This window comes from Gobio gobio (assembly GCF_949357685.1).
Source record: "Gobio gobio genome assembly, chromosome: 3".
NCBI lineage: Eukaryota > Metazoa > Chordata > Actinopteri > Cypriniformes > Gobionidae > Gobio > Gobio gobio.
Genome location: NC_137099.1, coordinates 6,256,171 through 6,273,915, shown reverse-complemented (window position 1 = coordinate 6,273,915; position 17,745 = coordinate 6,256,171). Strand labels below are relative to the sequence as shown.

Sequence of the window (17,745 nt, the reverse complement as noted above, 5' to 3'; positions counted from 1 at the left end):
GGTACGTATAAATATATTATAGTGTAATGCTTGGAGCTGGAGTTTCGTGGGCTGTTAGCTTAACGTCTGTGCTGACCTCATTCATTCGAGTAAATATTAAACTCCCACATCCCTACATAGGACATGCGGTTTGCAAAATGAATGGAGGGATGGAAATATTCTAAACTAACTTGACAACACAACTAAGCATATCTTTCAGAAACTACACCAGCCTCGCGTGAACTCTTCAAACCACCTTGCATTAGCCCAAGGCAATAGAAACAACCCACACATCAACATTGCCAGCATGTTCACACTTCTGAAACGTGTATGTTTACTCGGAACAATGTGTTTAGACGTACTCAACAGGACCTTTAATCCAAAAGAAAGAAGAAAAAAAAAATCTCTTTACAATTGCAATTGGAAGAGCAAACAGAAATACCTTGGCTTCTCAGGTGCTTTTCTTATTGTAGCTCATTTGCATTTCTCTAAAGGCATTTTAGAGAGACAGTGATACTTAAATTAAACATACTTAAAATCTCAAAGAGCAACTTTTAAACAATACAATTCTCCTCTGGAGCTGAACATTCACATCTTTACTGAATAAAGGGCCAAAAACGTGTAAGAATATATGTTTTTATATGCCTACACAACATGTACGTCTGTGACATCAAACCATTAAATATACTATAACAGCATATCAATTATACGGCATGCTGCAAGGATCTGTGTTAGGCCCTCTGCTATTTTCAACATATATTTCACAATTCTGACTTTTTATCTCACAATTCTGACTTTATATCTCACAATTCTGACTTTATATCTGACTTTATATCTCACAATTCTGACTTTATATCTCACAATTCTGACTTTATATCACAATTCTGACTTTATATCTCACAATTCTGACTTTATATCTCACAATTCTGACTTTATATCACAATTCTAACTTTATATCTCACAATTCTGACTTTATATCTCACATTTCTGACTTTATATCTCACAATTCTGACTTTATATCTCACAATTCTGACTTTATATCTCACAATTCTGACTTTATATCACAATTCTGACATTATATCTCACAATTCTGACTTTATATCACAATTCTGACATTATATCTCACAATTCTGACTTTATATCACAATTCTAACTTTATATCTCACATTTCTGACTTTATATCTCACATTTCTGACTTTATATCTCACATTTCTGACTTTATATCTCACAATTCTGACTTTATATCTCACAATTCTGACTTTATATCTCACAATTCTGACTTTATATCACAATTCTGACATTATATCTCACAATTCTGACTTTATATCTCACAATTCTGACTTTATATATCACAATTCTGACTTTATATCTCACAATTCTGACTTTATATCACACAATTCTGACTTTATATCTCACAATTCTGACTTTATATCACACAATTCTGACTTTATATCTCACAATTCTGACTTTATATCTCACATTTTTGACTTTATATCTCACAATTCTGACTTTATATCACACAATTCTGACTTTATATATCACAATTCTGACTTTATATCTCACAATTCTGACTTTATATCTCACAATTCTGACTTTATATCTCACAATTCTGCCTTTATATCACACAATTCTAACTTTATATCTTACAATTCTGACTTTATATCTCACAATTCTGACTTTATACCTCACAATTCTGACTTTATATCACACAATTCTAACTTTATATCTTACAATTCTGACTTTATATCTCACAATTCTGACTTTATACCTCACAATTCTGACTTTATACCTCACAATTCTGACTTTATATCTCACAATTCTGACTTTATATCTCACAATTCTAACTTTATATCTCACAATTCTGACTTTATATCACACAATTCTAACTTTATATCTCACAATTCTGACTTTATGTCACACAATTCTGACTTTATATCTCACAATTCTGACTTTATATCTCACAATTCTGACTTTATATCTCACATTTCTGACTTTATATCTCACAATTCTGACTTTATATCTCACAATTCTGACTTTATATCTCACAATTCTGACTTTATATCTCACAATTCTGACTTTATATCTCACAATTCTGACTTTATATCTCACATTTCTGACTTTATATCTCACAATTCTGACTTTATATCTCACAATTCTGACTTTATATCTCACATTTCTGACTTTATATCTCACAATTCTGACTTTATATCTCACATTTCTGACTTTATATCTCACAATTCTGACTTTATATCTCACAATTCTGACTTTATATCTCACAATTCTGACTTTATATCTCACAATTCTAACTTTATATCTCACAATTCTGACTTTATATCTTACAATTCTTACTTTATATCACAATTCTAACTTTATATCTCACAATTCTGACTTTATATCACACAATTCTGACTTTATATCACAATTCTAACTTTATATCTCACAATTCTGACTTTATATCACACAATTCTGACTTTATATCACAATTCTAACTTTATATCTCACAATTCTGACTTTATATCTCACAATTCTGACTTTATATCTCACAATTCTGACTTTATATCACACAATTCTGACTTTATATCACAATTCTAACTTTATATCTCACAATTCTGACTTTATATCTCACAATTCTGACTTTATATCTCACAATTCTAACTTTATATCTCACAATTCTGACTTTATATCTCACAATTCTGACTTTATATCTCACAATTCTGACTTTATATCTCACAATTCTAACTTTATATCTCACAATTCTGACTTTATATCACACAATTCTGACTTTATATCACAATTCTAACTTTATATCTCACAATTCTGACTTTATATCTCACAATTCTGACTTTATATCTCACAATTCTAACTTTATATCTCACAATTCTGACTTTATATCTTACAATTCTGACTTTATATCTCACAATTCTGACTTTATATCTTACAATTCTGACTTTATATCTTACAATTCTGACTTTATATCTCACAATTTTGACTTTATATCTTACAATTCTGACTTAATATCTCACAATTCTGACTTTATATCTCACAATTCTGACTTTATATCTTACAATTCTGACTTTATATCTCACAATTCTGACTTTATATCTCACAATTCTGACTTTATATCACAATTCTAACTTTATATCTCACAATTCTGACTTTATATCTCACAATTCTGACTTTATATCTCACAATTCTGACTTTATATCACACAATTCTGACTTTATATCACAATTCTAACTTTATATCTCACAATTCTGACTTTATATCTCACAATTCTGACTTTATATCTTACAATTCTGACTTTATATCTCACAATTCTGACTTTATATCTCACAATTCTGACTTTATATCTTACAATTCTGACTTTATATCACACAATTCTGACTTTATATCTTACAATTCTGACTTAATATCTCACAATTCTGACTTAATATCTCACAATTCTGACTTTATATCACACAATTCTGACTTTATATCTCACAATTCTGACTTTATATCTCACAATTCTGACTTTATATCTCACAATTCTGACTTTATATCTCACAATTCTGACTTTATATCACACAATTCTAACTTTATATCACAATTCTAACTTTATATCTCACAATTCTGACTTTATATCTTACAATTCTGACTTTATATCTCACAATTCTGACTTTATATCACACAATTCTAACTTTATATCACAATTCTAACTTTATATCTCACAATTCTGACTTTATATCTTACAATTCTGACTTTATATCTCACAATTCTGACTTTATATCTTACAATTCTGACTTTATATCTTACAATTCTGACTTTATATCACAATTCTAACTTTATATCTCACAATTCTGACTTTATATCTTACAATTCTGACTTTATATCTCACAATTCTGACTTTATATCTCACAATTCTGACTTTATATCTCACAATTCTGACTTTATATCACAATTCTAACTTTATATCTCACAATTCTAACTTTATATCTCACATTTCTGACTTTATATCTCACAATTCTGACTTTATATCTTACAATTCTGACTTTATATCTTACAATTCTGACTTTATATCTTACAATTTTGACTTTATATCTTACAATTCTGACTTTATATCTCACAATTCTGACCTTATATCTCACAATTCTGACTTTATATCTTACAATTCTGACTTTATATCTCACAATTCTGACTTTATATCACACAATTCTGACTTTATATCTTACAATTCTGACTTAATATCTCACAATTCTGACTTTATATCTCACAATTCTGACTTTATATCTTACAATTCTGACTTTATATCTCACAATTCTGACTTTATATCTCACAATTCTGACTTTATATCTTACAATTCTGACTTTATATCACACAATTCTGACTTTATATCTTACAATTCTGACTTAATATCTCACAATTCTGACTTAATATCTCACAATTCTGACTTTATATCACACAATTCTGACTTTATATCTCACAATTCTGACTTTATATCTCACAATTCTGACTTTATATCTCACAATTCTGACTTTATATCTCACAATTCTGACTTTATATCACACAATTCTAACTTTATATCACAATTCTAACTTTATATCTCACAATTCTGACTTTATATCTTACAATTCTGACTTTATATCTCACAATTCTGACTTTATATCACACAATTCTAACTTTATATCACAATTCTAACTTTATATCTCACAATTCTGACTTTATATCTTACAATTCTGACTTTATATCTCACAATTCTGACTTTATATCTTACAATTCTGACTTTATATCTTACAATTCTGACTTTATATCACAATTCTAACTTTATATCTCACAATTCTGACTTTATATCTTACAATTCTGACTTTATATCTCACAATTCTGACTTTATATCTCACAATTCTGACTTTATATCTCACAATTCTGACTTTATATCACAATTCTAACTTTATATCTCACAATTCTAACTTTATATCTCACATTTCTGACTTTATATCTCACAATTCTGACTTTATATCTTACAATTCTGACTTTATATCTTACAATTCTGACTTTATATCTTACAATTTTGACTTTATATCTTACAATTCTGACTTTATATCTCACAATTCTGACCTTATATCTCACAATTCTGACTTTATATCTTACAATTCTGACTTTATATCTCACAATTCTGACTTTATATCACACAATTCTGACTTTATATCACAATTCTAACTTTATATCTCACATTTCTGACTTTATATCTCACAATTCTGACTTTATATCTCACAATTCTGACTTTATCACATAATTCTGACTTTATATCTCACAGTTCTGACTTTATATCATAATATTTATATGTGTTCATATTTCAAAATATGTGAAATCAAACTTGCGTTGCTAAAAGCACTAGCATGTGTGTTACGGACCTCAAAACCTAGATTCACAACAATTTCCCTTTCTTTCTCCACATTTCCTATGTTACAGTCTCACATGCAGATTTGCTCAACAATTACAATTCTCTCAAATTGAACGGCGTCTGAGGACAAGAACCAGTGAGAGCTACAGTGACAGTTTAACCCCCCAGCCGAGACGCTGGCTCCATAACAATCAGCTCTGCTACGGTTGGCACGCCGCCGTGCCGCAGATCACACACACACACACACACACACACACACGTGAGCGAGGTAATAAAGACAAGAGCGCCACCGTGGCTGTATTTGTCATGCTCGGCTGCGGTGGATCACGCTCTACCGCCGCTTTATTGTTTTGTTTTTTTTCAAGGGCACAGATTTGGCGTGGACGGCAGCTCCCGGATGGCTGGATGTTCATAAAGATTATACGACGCTGGTGCTAATCAGGAGTTTGTGCCAATATTAAGGGTTGTGAAATTCGGGTGACAGATTGAGTGCTTTTACAAGAATGTCAGATTGAGGTGCGTACACATACCAATTTGTTTCCCTCATTCAAATGATTCAATATGAGGGAGTGCATTAGCACAAGAATCATTTTAAAATGCATCCACAAATCATGAACGCATCCTTATTATTTGCAATTATGTTGCATTTTTGGATGTCTTCTTTTTGCTTATTGGATAATTGGTTAGTTTGCTGATTGACCAGGTCTTTTATCAGCTGGGAGGGTTTACTATATGTGAATATAAAATTCCTCTATTTTTGTTGTTTTGTTGTTTGTCTTTGTTTGGTTGAAACGTTCAAACTTATAGAAGTTTTTGACCAAGCACCTTATTCCCTGTAGGTTTTACACACATGAATTCACAGCCAGATCGTGCTAGAAAACAAGCAACTGGGTCTGTAAAAACAAGCCCTATAAGCAAGTGACTTGCCGCTCCAAAATAAGTCCAAATATGAGTTTTTCTTTAAATTAGCCCCCCAAAAGCATAACCCACAACTTCCCATAGGCCAATTAAAAAGTGACTGTGAAAAACAAGCCAAGAGACGCTTATATTAATCAGACAAGGCTTCAGTCATGCTATCGACACGCTATCTTCACCTATACAATAGGCTTAAATCAGACATTATTGAGAACAACTTGGATGGAAGTAATAAGAGCTATTTTATGCTATTTTCAGCCAATGAATGGCCAATCACAAACCAACACTTCTGATGTTCCCGGCTGTAATATGGTGTGAGGCAACCAATTATGGCCATAGAGAAGTTTCAAAAGGGCAAAGTGTGCAAAGTCTTCCAATTTCTGTGGTAGTATTTTGTTGGAAAGTAGGCTAACATGTACACAACATCCAAAATGAAAGGAATAGTCAGATTTTAACATATGCTAATGTATTGTAAAAAAATGATAGTTGATAGTTCCTATGGTGCTTCTGACTTTAGATTTGCATTGTAAGAGGATTTATGGCTCATATTCATATTCAAGTATTTTCTGTGGAATTCTTGTATTTAACCCGGAATATTCTTTTAATGCTCACTGAGAGCCAAATGTAAAATAAAAACGCCTTAGGTGAGTAATTAAAATGGAGATGGTAACTGGTAACATTTAAACAGCATCATAGGAACAATAGTTTGACCCTCATTAACACCAGCAAATTGAATCAAAGAGATACAAACAGACAACTAAAGAGCAGTTCAGCGTCTGCCAGCGACACAACGGCATGTGCTGTTCACCATGTGCAATGAAAACATCTCGTGTGTATTTATACAATATACAAAATAAATTAAATAAAGTACAATTAAGTAAAATAAAATAAAAAAATACAACAAAAATAAAATAAAATTATAAATAAATAAAAAAATACAAAATAAATAAAATATATAATAATAAATAAAGTAAAGTAAAATAATAAAATCTATAATAATAAAGTAAAGTAAAATTAAATTAAATAACACATTTTTTAAATAAATAATTAAATTAAATTAAATAATAAATAAAATAGAATATACAAAATTAATCAAATAAAATATATAATAATAAATAAAGTAAAGTAAATAAAAAAAAAAAAAAAAAAAAAAAAAAAATATATATATATATATATATATATATATATATATATATATATATATATATATATATATATATATATATATATATATATATATATATATAATTAAATTATAAATAAAATAGAATATACAAAATAAATAAAATAAAATATGTAACAATAAAGTAAAGTAAAGTAAAATAAACTAAATAAATAAATAAATAAATAAATAAATAAATAAATAAATAAATAAATAAATAAATAAATAAATAAATAAATACATTAACATTAACATTAAATAAAAACCGTTTTATTCTTTGAATGTTAAATCTGAAAGCATGGCACTTTTCTCTATCTGTAATGCCCTGCATGTGCTTTATAAAAAAAAAAAGACTTTACAATAAGATTATTTGTCTACATTAGTTAACCACATTAGTTAAAATTAACTAACAAGAAATAATACTTGATCATTTATTGATCTTAGTTAATGTTCATTCCAACATTTACTAATATGCATTTGTTAACAAAAGTTAATTCACTGTGAACATAGTCAAACAAAAAATTAATAATTGCATTTTTTTTTTTTTTTTTTTGCATTAGCAAAGTTTAATAAATGCTGTAAAACATATAGCCAGTGTTAGTTTATGGTATGCAATAACTATTGAGACCTTAAAACAAAAAAAAACAAATAAATAAATTGCTCACATCTACATAATATCTGTGTTAATTGTGAGGTTTTTAAAACAGATTCGAAATGTTCTCTCTTCAGATCTTTGTGACTGTTTTGTAACCGGGTGCATTGCTGCACTTTCAGAGGCTCTTTCTATGGAGGAAGGACACACGGCTGGCTGGATTTTCAAATGAAAAGCAAAAGAGAAAGACAGTCCCACTGAGGCTGGTCCAGTGTCACTTATTGTAAACTCAAAAGGTCCTTTTTAACAGTCAGCTAGGACAGGCGGAAAAGTCACCCCAAATGTCCTCGCCAAGCGACTGTCTGAAGGTGAAGGTGAAGGGCCTTGTTTTATCTTTTATCAGCCGTAGCCATCAGCTCCTGCAGCTCATTGTGACTGCTTCAGACAGCTGCGGCCGATTGCTTTTTTGATGAACCCCGACATACGGCTGCTGACTAAAAGGAAAATATCAGAGCCGCTATGCCGGGGACCTGTCTCCTGATCTCCGGCGGTCCCCTTCACTCCCAGGCCAGCCCTTCAGGCTCAGACCAGAGTGTCATACGGTGTTAGGTTTGCACTCCTGGGCCACCCGCCGCTCACCGATGAAAGGTGCCGTACTTGACAGTCTGCACTTTAGCCACGTCTCAAATGTCAGGGGTCATCAGGGACACAGGAGAGCCAGGAGCGCACGGACATAATGTCACAACACGGGCTCTGACAAGTTTGACGCTCAATTACCGTCCAACACATTTAGAACACCAGCTACACAAATGCACACGGCCATACTAAATCAAGACACAGGGTTATTAGGTAACTAAAAGTACAGAAAATAATTTAAAAAAAATTACAAATAAAATATATACGATTAAAATAAACATTTTTGTTAGTTGGAAAAAAATAAACATTAATTGAAATAAATAAGTAAATAAATAAATAAACATGTCCATTTATTAAATAAAAAAAAAAATGTATAAACTTTTTGTAACTTGGAATAAAATAAACATTAATCGGTATAAAATAAAATAAAATAAATAAAATAAATAAATAAAATAAAATAAAATAAAATAAAATAAAATAAAATAAAATAAAATAAAATAAAATAAAATAAAATAAAATAAAATAAAATAAAATAAATAAAATAAAATAAAATAAAATAAAATAAAATAAAATAAAATAAAATAAATAAAATAAAATAAAATAAAATAAAATAAAATAAAATAAAATAAAATAAATAAAATACATAAAATAAAATAAATTAAAATAAAATAAAAATATAAAATACATAAAATAAAATAAATTAAAATAAAATAAAAATATAAAATAAATAAAATAAAATAAAATAAAAAAAATAAAATAAAATAAATAAAATAAAATAAAATAAAATAAAATAAAATAAAATAAAATAAAATAAAATAAAATAAAATAAAATAAAATAAAATAAAATAAAATAAAATAAAATAAAATAAAATAAAATAAAATAAAATAAAATAAAATAAAATAAAATAAAATAAAATAAAATAAAATAAAATAAAATAAAATAAAAATAATCAATAAACTTTTTGCAACTTGGAATAAAATAAACATTAATTGATATAAAATAAAATATAACAAAATAAACGAAATAAATAAAATAAAATAAATAAAATAAATATTTTTTATTTTGTTATTAAACTTTTTTAAATTATTATATAGACTATAGACATGTTTAAAAAAACTACTAAAGATGACAAAACAAACTAAATATATATATATATATATATATATATTATTACAAATTTTACTAAAATGAAAATTAAAACAGAAAATATAAAAATAAAAACCGATTCAAAGTATTAATAAAAACTATAAACACAATGAAACTAAAATAACACTGTGAACAAGAGTCTTTATGCAACTAAAGCGGTTAGTCACGTCATTTCAGGTAAACTATTTTATACTATTACAAAGAGATGAACAGAATGCTTTTACAGACTGTGGTGAGCTCGGCTCTCTAACAAAAAGAGTATGTGCACTTGAAAAAACGGCGGTGGCGTTCCCAAGGGAGACCATCAGTGAGCCCTTAACAGACGTCTATCGCAGACAGACAGACTACTGATCCTATTGAACTGGCAACTCTATCCTCCCAACTGTAAGAAAAGAGTTTCTTTTGTTACGAAAGTATGGAAAACTTCCAAAGTTCGCTTTAAGGTCAACTTCGCATTATTTTTAAATCAGCTACAGTATGGAACACAGCGACTCTTTCTAGACCAAATATAAACCGTGCTAACATGTTCACCTTGAACAGCAGGACATTAGGATCATGATTCATGTCTGGAAAAAAACAGACCTATATCTTTACCTTCGTTCTGACCACTGATGAGACTGAAAGCCAGACATATACTGCATGCAATTACACAAACGTGGATACAAATGCTTAAAAACTCACGCATGCATGCATCATTTGTACATTATACTTAAGGATTTTAATGCATTCTTGCAAAATGCAAAGTGTGTGATATAGAGTTTCCATCAAACATCTGTGCTATACAATGAAGTAAAGCCAAGGCAAGAATACAATGTGCACTTGTTTTGCATTATGAACAACACAATGAAATTGAGCTTCCATAGCTAGAACTTTGCATTCGCATGCCTAGTGTTATGAATTTAAATGTGTTTTAATCTCAGAAAATCACAGCAAAGGAATGTTTTATTTAACTTCATTATTCCTCCTTTCAGTAACACAGTTGTAGTTCACACACAGCTGTCTTAAATCTTAAACCGCTCTGATCCGCTAAATACTCTTAATGCTGTTTTGCTGCAGTTTAAATTATGTTATCCTCAAATCTCTGAAAAAATGATAATAATAATCTTAAATCTTCTTTTGCCCCTTTCTGCGTTCCAAGTAGAGACGGCATGAAGCACGCATCCTCCAAATGGTTCTCATAATCGAACATGAGCGGATTTTCAGAGCTTGATTCAGAGAAAACACACCAGCGACGAAACCTCGGATTGCAATTAATCCCAAATGTGTAATCGGAGCGGTTTATTCCTGAGCAGAACCAATGCTCCAGCTGATTTCTGCACACTGACATTGGAAATACACATATTTATACTTAAAAGATATACAAGCACAGATTGTTGCTGTTATATTATATTATATTATATTATATTATATTATATTATATTATATTATATTATATTATATTATATTATATTATATTATATTATATTATATTTATTACATTACATTACATTTATTATATTAATTATATTACATTACATTACATTACATTATATTATATTATATTACATTATATTACATTATATTATACTATATTATATTAATTATATTATATAATTTTAATTATATATTATAACAAATCAAATTATACTATTTTATGTTTAATTAAATTAATATTACAAAATAATTCAATAAAAAAATAAAAAATAATTCAAATTATTATATATTATAAATAACAATTCAAATTATATATTCTATTCTATACTGTATAAAAATTTAATTTATATATTATATTCAATTATATACTGTATATAAATTCTAATTATACTATTTTATATACAATTTAATTAATATAATAAATAATTAAATATAAATAATAATTCAAAATTTCTATTCTATTCTATTATATACTGTGTAAATATTCATTATACATATTATATATATATATATATATATATATATATATATATATATATATATATATATATATATATATATATATATATATATATATATATATATATATATATTTATATATTTTTTTTTCTTCCTTGAATTACCGCTGGGTGTGAACTGCGCTCAAAAAACATTGACTCTTCTCTGACCAGCTGACATAAACCATAGTTTCAATAAACGGGAAAACATTATATTCAGTTATGAAGTGTATTCTGTGTGTTGACAAATCTTTTGCGATGTTCTAACAGACGGGATTCGCACACAACGCGTCTGCTAATGTCTGATTCGCGAACCAATGACTCCTTTGAATCGAATCATTTTAGCGACTGGTTAGAACAACTGATCCGTCCAACACTGAACGAACGAATCAGTTTATTCCTTTACTCAGAACACGTCTGAGATGAGAACTCAAGTGTGCTTACCCAATTTAGCAAGAGTGGATAGTAAGAATTATTTTAATCATCCACAGTCATTCAGCTTATTTATGTGGACAATGTGTAGTGAAATATAATTTAGTGTAGACTGGAGTTAGGGGAGACCAGAACAAAGTTGTTAGCTAGCTGATAATTTTACAAAATTGTATATGGTAGAAAATTAGGCTATTTGTTAATTTTTTAATGCTACTTTTTAATATTGATATGATTATACCAAAACAATTATCAGTAAATATTGTAAAAAAATGAGGATAAAAAGAAACAAACATCAAGGTAGAAATCATACATAATATCAGATGTCAAAATAAGATAAGCAAAAATTACAAATGGTTTCTTTGCATTTATTTAAAATGTATTGTCAGTATTGCGCTCACAGATCACGTAGGTAGAGGACTTTTTTACTGTGTGTTATTTTTTTACTTTTTTACTGTGTGTGTGGATGACCATGTCTGTCAGACCATTTTTGACCCAGGAAAACCCCTGATATATCTATATATTATATTATATTATATTATATTATATTATATTATATTATATTATATTATATTATATTATATTATATTATATTATATTATATTATATTATATTATATTATATTATATTATATTATATTATATTATATTCAAACAGCTAATAATAAAACCCATTATCATAGATATTAATATTCTGTTCATGACTTTTATCAAGCTCCTTTATTTTACTGTTTATACATTTTAAATTTTAAAAGTCCAATTATAAAAGAAAAGATGTATTTAATCAAACCATTAGTTTTCTGAACAGCAGGAACATCGAGTTCTTTAAATTAGTAGCAAAGCACAGACATTGTTTTTCATAGCAAAATGTCAAAATGACTACAGTGTCTGGTGGGGTGTATGAGTGTGCTTGTGCATGTAAACAACAATTTGGCGTAATTCTCCTACATCAGGTCAGGGACATCACTGCCCCAAACAGGTCAGCGTCCCGTGAAAACCGCCCGGTCCATTAGCACACAACACACACTGAATCAAAACACAGCCATTAGTGATCCAGCACTGCCTCTAATCCAATACACATCATAAACCTTCCGGTTTTCACCACCATTTCATTACTTAACAAGCTTTTTTGGATATACAGTATGTTCTTTGCAGCTAGAAAAAAAAAAAAAGATTAGTGTATTAATGGTTCTACTGCTGAAAAATGAAGCTCTTCTGGGTTCTTTCTGTAGCACCAGATTGATTTCTACATCGCTACAGAACAGAAACAGAAAACCTTCAATTATGGGCATTTTCCATGAAAATTATACAAAATAGGGCTTACAATTCTTTCTTTTTTTGGTTGTCTATAAACACAATTTGCGACAGAACTAAATAATATAAAACCCTACTTTCGTAATTCAATAGTCAATTAATATCAATTAAAACAAAAAACATTGCTCAAAAACATGAAAAATCAATAAAAATATACGAAAATACAAAAAAAAAAACCTGACTGTACGCCCATGCATACAGTATTTAAATCGCCTGGTATTAAGATGCGTTTTGGTCGATCGGATCACAAGTGGACGACAAATACAGGTGTAAACATCAAAAATGTTTTGAGCGTGTCCACTTTTGACCACTTCCAGAGGTTGAAACACATTCGACCGGATTGCTTTCATAGTGTGATGTGTTCAGATGCATTGAAACAGCCACTAAAAGACCAAATACTCTCCGCCCACTGACCTGATCCGGAAACATTATGGGAAGAGCGCTAGACAGACGGGATTTAAACTTTGTAGGCTGGAGACCAAAGTTTGGTTTGAAGATTAAAAAAATGCACCAAACACAATGTTCTCTCACCATTCCTGATCTCTAACACACAGTAAAACAACCCAAGTTTGGTTGAAAATGGACTAACCCAGCAATTGGGTTGTTTTAACCCAGCAATTGGGTTGTTTTAACCCAGTGAATGGGTCGTTTTAACCCAGTGGTTGGGTTAAATGTTTGCTTAAAACAACCCAATCGCTGGGTTAAAACAACCCGATTGCTGGGTTAAAACAACCCGATTGCTGGGTTAGTCCATTTTCAACCTAACTTGGGTTGTTTTTAACCCAGCATTTTTTAGAGTGTAGGCTTGGGTACCGTTCACATTTTAACTGGTAACAGTACTGGAACCTGAAATTTGGTCCCGGTACCTAATGGTACCTTTTTCGGTACTTGAGGCATGTTTACCTCAATAAATAAAATATAGTCATTTATAGAAGTGCTATTGACATTATGCCAGAGCTGCTTTGGTCGCCTTCTGCCATTGTCTGAGATGTTTGTGAACTCAGACACTAGTCTATATCACCAGATGCATTCTCAGGTACCGAAATTTGGCACTGATTGATTTAATGTGAATCAGTACTCAGTAGTACCGACGTAAGTGCCCTTAAAAGCACAGAGTTCGGTACCCAACCCTACTCACAGCGTCCGGCTACACTCTAAAAAATGCTGGGTTAAAAATTACCCAAGTTGGGTTGAAAATGGACTAATCCAGCAATTGGGTTGTTTTAACCCAGCATTTGGGTTGTTTTAACCCAGTGGTTGAGTTCATTTCAAACAAAAAAGCATGGTGCTAGCAACGCCAAGGTCATGGGTTCGATTCCCAGGGAAAGCAAGAACTGACAAAACGTATAATGTGTACCTTGAATGCAAAGTAAGTCGCTTTGGATAAAAGCGTCTGCCAAATGTAAACTTGGGTTATTTTCAACCCAGCATTTTTTAGAGTGTAGTCTTGCGGCCGTCAGAGCAGAAACGAAAGCTGATGCTCTCAGTGTTTTTCAGTCGTCTCCAGGCACATTCATATGTAAACTGTGTGAGTTTATTTCATCCATTAGGTCAAAGGATCTTAAAGAGCCCATACATTAACCCACGGATAGACCCTCCCCTCCAAGAAATCAGGACAAACGAGACACCAGGTGTAAACGAGAATGTGTTTCCCTCATTTTGATCATAGACTCTATAAAACAATGGACGTAGTGTCCGTGACGTCACCCGTGGGTTTCTGAAGAGCAGTTTTGAAGCCCAAAGTGGGCGGAGCCAGCCGTCGCCATCTTGGCAGCGCATCACTCCCGGATAACCAAAAATGGGCAAAGAGGCGGGACGTGGGTGGAGCAGACAAACGGCTAGGAGTGACAGCAGTGGCAATCCACCTGTCACTCAAGTGGCCACGCCCTTAATTATGCATAACTTTAAGGCTTAATATAATTTAAATGGATGAGTTATAAAAAAAACCACCCCCCTCACAGTCGTCATGAAGGGCAAAATTAGCCGTATAGATCAAAACCATTTTTTGTGCCAGACTGTAAACATGTGTTCTTCTGCTGTAAAGTTGGGCATTTTAACATGGGGGGTCTATGGGATTGACTCCCTTCAGCCTGTCTCTAGAGGCCAGTCGATGAATTGCAGTTTAAGTCACTTCTGTGTTGGATTCAAGAGAGACTGGAAGATTTATAAGAATACAGATGGGCCAGGAACATTTTACTTGACAAGATCCTTTAGGGGTTTTCAACCCCGAAATATGATCATGTCTGTGTGAGGGACCCCCATCCTAAAATGTAAAAAGCATCTGTCTTTTATAAACAGCCAATTTATACACATTAAAATATTATCAATCTAAAATTAGTTTCAGTTACATTATTATATATTTTGTTCTACTCAGTTCTACTTTGTATTTATTTATATTAATATTTTTTTTATTTAGATATAATGTATTGCTTTACTCATTTATTTTCATCTAATTATAATTTTATTATTTTTTTAATTACAGTTTTTCTCTAGACTTCTCTAGACCTGTCACTCCCTCGGGTCCCTGGACCCCAGTTTGCAAACCCCTGCTTTAGTGAACCTACTCAAAACACTAGAGTATTATAAATATGCATTTATCTCACATAAATTAAGAGTTGCAGGAGTGTTGCTGCTATGGTGTTAAGTTTAATCACTTAGAAAAGTACCAGCACATCTGTCCTCAAAAAATCTGAAGTTAAAATCTGAAATAGGAAAAAAAAATTCAATCATATCAATAGTTGCACACCTCGTATGCTAAAACACTTTAACACCTTCTACACTCATGTGCGAAAACACGTTAGATTAGAGGTTAGTGCAATTTTGGTGCAAATTAACTTAAGCTATAATCGTGTTGTTAATACCACACCCTTGGAGAGTAATTATAGCCTGTTCGTTTCAAGTATATCTCAAGTCTGCGGTCCCAGTAAGCTTCCTCAAGAACACTTCTCCATAATGACAATTATATGTCATTACCCAAAAAATACATATTTGAGGCTCTTCCTACTGCTCTAGATTGGCCAGAGACGCCATTACAGACAATAAGGCCTGATTGGCTAAGAATAATCCGGCTCATGCTTTCAATCATACTCCTGTGAACTCTGTCAAAATGACAAAAACACACTTTCTAACATATGCATGTCGATCTGCCTGGGTTCTACAAACCCGTTTGAAAGTAGAAGTTGTAAATCAGAGACCGATAGTCTCAGAAGGCACATACTGTACACGGCCAATTCACAGACTTTCACAAACAATTCACATTATTGCTCAACCCTATGAACTGTGACAGATGTGATCAACTCTCTGACATCACAGATGGCATAATGTAAGAAAACAACATTTTAACTTTGGCATCGCAAATGCCTCAAATACAAAAGCAGCTTATCTACATATGACCTGAGCAAACCCAGGCCTGGCTGCCTCACTGCCTTCTCTGAGCTTTTTCAGCCAATAATTCGTATAACCATCCAGTGAGCCATTAAAGAGCATAAACATCCAGCGGAAAATGGGATTGAGACGAGCTATCAAAGACGGATCTGAGAGATGGAGCAGAGATGCCCGCTGCGGCTGCCAGGCCGAACGCTTTTATCTTCCCTTCAGAAAATGTCCATCGCTCCGCAGGGCATCTCGCCTCATCGCTGATGTCATAACCTGTCCGGCGTGCAGCTGTCACATCAAAGCTCATACACGGCTTCTGTGCTGTTCTGATGCATTAGCACAGATGGAAACGTGTTACCCAGTGGCCTTTGGAAAAATATAGCAATGCACATAGATGGCTTCTACAAAATATACATGTGCTTATGGTTAAAGTTCTGCTCGAGCTAAAAAATCCCACTATTTATATCAAATTAACTAACAAGCTAACTAACAATACATAATAATAATAATAATAATAATAATAATAATAATAATAATAATAATAATAATAATAATAATAATAATAATAATAATAATAATAAAGCAAATTTACCAAATTATTTACAAAATAAGAAACAAATATTTACAAAATAATGTATAAATAATTTTCTATATAATCATAATAATAATCATAAGCAGTGAGGTCTATTTCTAAATACAGATTAAACATTATTTATTAAACAATTAATAAATTGGTAATAAAAAATATTATTATTATTATTATTATTATTATTATTATTATTATTATTATTTATAATTTCTAATACAATGTAATATCATTTATAATATTATATAATAAAATAAATGTATAACACATTTTAATTAACATATATATGTTGAATAATTTGAATTGCAACTGTTTTTATAATAA

The 17,745-nt window shown here is 30.5% G+C and overlaps 1 protein-coding gene across 2 annotated transcripts in view; it reads right to left on the bottom strand.

The window, feature by feature from the left end:
• gpc6a (glypican 6a) overlaps window positions 1-17,745 on the bottom strand; it is a 333,451-nt gene that overhangs the window by 133,343 nt on the left and 182,363 nt on the right. The gene's annotated exons all lie outside the window — the stretch shown is intronic.